Here is a 6,347-nt window from a genome sequence, read left to right as displayed (position 1 = left end):
TTCATACCAACAATCTCTGTGGGATCGACCCTTACTCGCGTAAGGTTTATTACTTGGACGACCCAGTACACTTGCTGGTTAGTTGTGCGAAGTTGTGATAAATAGTTGAGATTACAATTGTGCGTACCATGTTGATGGCGCCATTGATAATCACAATTTCGCCCACCAGATGACATGCATGATGAATTACATGGTGCATGAATATTCACTGAAATTGATTTGAAAAGTGGGTATCATCAAATTAGAATGAAATTCGGAGATGAATGAAAGATTGCATTTAAAACCAAACATGGGTTATATGAGTGGTTAGTAATGCCTTTTGGATTAACTAATACACCTAGTACTTTTATGCGTCTAATGAACCATGTTTTGTAAAAATTTTGGGTAAATTTGTTATTGTTTATTTCGATGATATTCTCATTTATAGCACTTGTTTAGATGACCACTTGTGACATGTTTCAACTGTTTTGGAAGTGCTTCGAAAAGAAAAATTATATACCAATCTTAAAAAGTGCACATTTTATATTGATAGAGTTATATTTCTTGATTTTTTTATGAGTGCAAATGGAATTGAGGTTGATGAGAAAAAGGTGAAGGCTATTCGTGAATGGCCAACACTTAAGAATGCTTCTAAGGTAAGAATTTTTCATGGTTTAGCTGGGTTTTGTAGGAGAATTGTGAAAACATTTTCTATCATTGCTACGCCACTCACAAAGGTTATCTAAAAAGATGTTGGGTTTAAAAGGGAAAAGGAACAAGAGATTGCATTTCATACCCTAAAATATTGTTGTGTTTTGCCCCTATTCTTGTTTTACCTAACTTTGATAAAACTTTTGAGATCGAATGTGATGATGTGCTTCTAGGACTGGTATAGGTGCTGTTTTGATGTAGGAAAAGCGAGTCATTGCCTTCTTCAGTGAAAAGTTGAATTTAGCTCAACGCAAATATTCAACTTATGATAAAGAATTATATGCTTTAGTTCGAGCTTTGAAAGTTTGGCAACACTACCTCTTACCTAAAGAGTTTGTAATTCACACGAATCATGAATCTTTGAAGCACGTAAGGGACAAGGTAAATTTGATAAAAGACATGCTAAATTGGTAGAATTTATTGAGACATTTCCATATATGATGGGCTTTAAACAAGGTAAAGAGAATGTAGTTGCTGATACTTTATCTAGGAGGTATGCTTTGAGTACTACACTTACTTTTAAGTTGTTAGGATTTGAGTTTTTAAATGGGTTGTATGCAACTGATTCTGACTTGTCTGCTATTTATGCTTCTTGTGAACATGGTGTATTTAACAAATTTTATATGCATGAATATTTTTTGTTTTGTAGTAATAGAATTTGTGTGCCTGTTTGTTCTATTAGGGACTTACTTGTTCTGAAATCACATAATGGAGGGTTTTATGGGTTATTTTGGTGTGCATAAGATATTGGATGTGTTATCTGAATATTTTTAATAGACACATATGCGTAGGAATGTTGAAAAGTTTTGTCCTAAGTGTATTACATGTAAATAGGCTAAATCTAAGTCTTTACCACATAGTTTGTATATCCCTTACCTGTTCTTGTGCATCCATGTGTTGATATTTCTATGGATTTTGTTCTTAGTTAGCCTCGAACTAGAAAAGGTAGAGATATCATTTTTGTTGTGGTAGACAGGTTTAGTAAAATGTCTCATTTCATTGCATGCCATAAAGTTGATGATGCCATAAACATTGTTGATCTATTCTTTAGGGAGGTTGTGCGCTTGTATGGTGTTCACCAAACTATTGTTTCTGATCATAACGCAAAATTTTTGAGTTATTTTTGAAAAGTGTTATGGGATAAATTGGGCACAAAACTATTATACTCTATTACTTGTCATCGTCAGACTGATGGTTAAACTGAAGTAGTAAATAGAACATTAGGGACCTTAATAGATGCTGTTGTTGGTAAGAATCTAAAAATTTAGGAAGATTGTTTATTTTTTATTGAGTTTGCTTATAATAGAACAATTCATTCTTCTACAGGTTTTTCTCCTTTTGAACTTGTGTATGATTTTAATCCTTTAACTATTTTGGACTTACTATCTTTGTCTTTGAGAGATCTTGTTAGCTTGAATACAAAAGGTAAAGCTGAAAAAATGTTAGAGCAATGTACTTAAAAGTACGTAAGTTGATTGAAAAGAAAAATAGATTACCAGCTTAAAGGGTGAATAAAGGTCGAAGACAACTTGTCTTTGAACCTGGTGACTGGGTATGGGTTTATTTGAGAAAGGAGATGTTTCCTACCCAAAGAAAATCCAAATTAGACCCTAGAGGTGATGGTCTATTTCAGGTGTTTGAAAGGATCAATAACAATGCTTACAAGATTAATCTTCCTGGTGAGTATAATGTGTCAGCTACTTTTAATGTCTCTGACTTATCTTCCTTTTGATTTGGATGCAGATTCAAAGATGAATCTTTTTCAGGAGGGAGGGAATGATACGAGATCTATGGGACAAACTGAGAACTGTCATATACCAATTGGTCTAATTACAAGAGCAACAACTAAGAGAATAAAAGAATTACAAATGTAGCTAAATCATTTGTTCAGGAGATGCATCAAGAATTAGGAAGACAATGGTTAACGATTATGGAAAGCCAAATATCTTACTACTTATAAGTTGTATTGAAGACTCTCGTTAGTCAAGTTGAATTAAATAGGCATCACTTTCTTAATATTTATTTTAAAACTTATTTTATGTTTATTTTATCTTATTGTGTTTTGTCTGTTTTAGACCCAATTATAATTTGACTCATTTTTATTTTAGTGAACTCATGAGTTAGGATTTTAATTTAAGAGGTATAAAAATCTCTAAAATTTTGTAGTCACTTTTTTTTATGAATGAATTTTTTTATTTGAGTTTCTTTGAGAAACTTGGATATAAACAGGAGAGATAGAATAATTTTCTTAACTGTTGCATCAGGAAATTAAATTGAAGTAGAGGAGTTCCTTTCTTTTGACTTTCTATCTTATTATGTTTCATATCATAGATTTTGGTGTTATGCTTTTTGTTTTTTGCTTGGTGTAACACCCTAACTTTCGACATGTCATGACTAATGCCAAATGTTCAGGTGCTACTCATCGTAAGGACATACTTAACTCTAGACTCGGATTTCATAAGAAAATATTATTATAAGCCTTTACCAGTTTAATCGTGAATAAACTATTTCTCGTGAAACGTCATATAGTTACTTGCAAAGACAATACTTAAAGTCATATTACCGAAAAGCACGTGATAACAGAGTATATATATACCTATATACACATATAAACAGAAGTTAAGTTTGAGGATACATGCCAAGTATCAAAATAACGAGTACTACACCAAGTTATATTTACAGAGACAAAATTAAAGAAAAACAGTCCCAACCCTTACACGGATTTCCTAAACTGGAACCGAACTACTAAGATGTCATACCCCTCTAAAAGTACTACAAAAGTGAGGGAAAAATAATACTAAGATTACCAAAAAGAGTAAAAAGTTAGCTAGGTCGATCTCCAAGATGGACTTCAACTAGAGTGAATACGTACGACATGCCGGGGTCGAAACGTGAGTGATGTACCAAAACCCGAAACTCAACGGACTCGTCTGCCAAACCCATATGGGGAGGGGGAAAAAGAAAGGAAAGAAGGGTGAGAACCTAGAGTTCTCAGCAAGGTAAAAAGGGGAACCTAGGGTCTTTGTCTCTAAGTTGTCACGAAACAGAAAGAAAAGGGAAACAAACACAGAGACTTAAGGCACACAAATGCATATAAAAAGTAGATAGCATAGACAAAAAGGAAATAACAGTAAATAATTCACAAGAAGTACATATGCGCAAACAAGATGATGCATGCCTGTTCCTAGTGCAGGCCATGAGCTCATGCGTCAGTTGTCTACCCGCAACCCGACGTTACTCGGAGTGAACGCCGAATATGGTCCCTTTATCGTGTTAATTAGACACCTTGGCATCACGGTTACCCGTGTCAATTAGGCCTCATTATAATAACAGTTCAATGTGTATCACAGTAAGGCACAGTGCTATCAATTAGGCGAACATTCCCGCATTAGCAATCTCAGGCTATCTGTTAGGCGGACACTTTTGCATTAGCAGTTCGGCACAAGGCCCATTCAATATAATTCTCAACTTTTATTTAATTTCTTGTTCCTCATTCTTCTTTCTTCTCTTTATCTCTCAATATCATTGCCTTTAACTTTAACCCTTCCTAGGGACAACTTACATTGCTTTTCATTTCCTAAGTTTGTTTAATCTAAAACCATGTTGGTAAGGTAACTCTAGAGATCTTAATATTTAACTTAAGTTAGGTTTTACTGAATTTTGATTAGAATTGAATTTTGTACGAGCTTTAAAATTCTGCTGTTGCATTTACAAAAATTCAGAAAAATAGACAGCAGCCATATTTTTTATAAATTCCATAATAGTTTCAATTCTAATCCGTTGCTTCTAAATTTTGGTGAGATTACAGTCAACATCTCTAAGTTTTAGAATCCACAAGTTTCAGCTTCATATCACTTCATTTGATTAATTAATTATCAATTGGAAGTGGAGCCCTGTTTTCATAAACCAGTTCAGAGTTTCCAGCAATTAGGTCTGGACTGCTCCCAAAAAGTCAGTCGTTCTGCTGCCAATTATGCAGATTTCTGTAGAATTCTGCACAAAGCATTTCCAACAACCTCACATACCAAATCCTATATTGCCCAGGATTCATCTAAAACTATAATTTTACCTTTCTTTTGACTAACTAAAGTTGCTAGCATAATCAGCACATCTCTAAGAGTTTATATTCATTAATTTACCCCTTGTTACAAAGGCCCATTCATAACTCAAATTCATTTTTCTACATCTTTAACATAACAAAAATTCATTATACACTTTTCAACAAACAAACACATGATAAACCATCAATCATCAGCAGTATACACAGCTGCAAGTAAGATATCTTGTATAGACTATCCCTTACCTCCTTCGAGAATTTCACAAACCAAAATTTGTCCTTTGCGATATTAAATAAAAAAACTAACAAACATAATTAAAGAGATTTGTCAATTCACCGGGCTAATTGGCCGAGTTGCATATGGAGCAAGAAAAGAGTTCTTACTCTTGTGATGGGCTGAATTTGATTGGTTTGGTCACCACTTAAAAGAATTGAAGCTCAATAAGGGTAGAATCTTTAATTTAGGGAAAAGCAACAGAACACAGAGTTATTGGTTCTTACCCAACAAGAAAAACACTAAGAAAACCAGGAAGGAAAAGAGGTAGGGTTCCTTCTTTGGCTTCGGATAGTAGCTCTCTTGATGGCCCTTCTTTTTCTTCTTGGTGGTGACGCATGCAGATGATGATGATTTCTGCTGGGTCTTCCTCTTCCTTCTTCTTGGCCACCACTCTTGCTTCCTTTCTTCTCTTCGTGTGGTTTTCAGGAAAATTGAGAGACTTGGCTCATCTATATATATCTATAGAAGGTGGGAAGAGATGAGCTGATGTGACAAGGCTTCATGGCCTCTTCCTCTTGCAACACCATATCACAGCATTGATTATATGAAGAGGTAACCATGGTTTCCTTTGAAACACGTTTGGTGGTAAGAGGAGAAGAAAAGATGAGTTTAATCAGAATTTCTTTAGGTTTGGTTTATTTAAGAAAAACATGGTTTGGTTGAATCGGAAAAAAAAGAAAACCAAACCGATTTAAGGATTTGAATTATCTAACTAATATGGTTCAATGATTCATTCATTAGTTCTCTTCAAGAACAACTGCGAATTGAATCAGAAAAAAGTTCGGCGCTTAGAAATACTAAAACAAAAGTTTTGCGCTACGTGTTCTAATTCTAATTTGTTAATATATATATGAACCTATACATGTCAGCCAACGCTGCAAAGAATCAGAAATCACAGGCCTTTTGGGTAGGTGGTTACACTTGGATCTTTTCCCTTTCATTTTTTTGTTTCTAACTACTTAATGTTTAACCATTATGAAATAAAAAATATTTGGTGAAAACTAGTTATTGAAAAAGAAAGAATTGTGGTGATATAATGCTTAAAATTGGAAGCATTCAATCTATCCAACTAAAAAAAAGTTACACTAAAGTTTATAAAAAAAAAGTTACTAATATTTTTTTGTAATTAATAGTAGTTACTACCGAAACTAAATCTACAATTAATTCAGTTAAGATATTAAACTTTTTTTTTGGTGACTAGATATTAAACTATTTAATTGTTAATTTAAATGATGAATTTCTATTTGCTAGTTAAATTGTTTATTTTAAATTTATTTAAATATATAGAAATTAAAATTAAATTTAGTTTATTAATATATAATT

The sequence above is a fragment of the Arachis duranensis genome, chromosome 10, assembly GCF_000817695.3.
Source record: "Arachis duranensis cultivar V14167 chromosome 10, aradu.V14167.gnm2.J7QH, whole genome shotgun sequence".
Taxonomy (NCBI): domain Eukaryota; kingdom Viridiplantae; phylum Streptophyta; class Magnoliopsida; order Fabales; family Fabaceae; genus Arachis; species Arachis duranensis.
Note: the sequence above shows the minus strand (reverse complement) of the source record.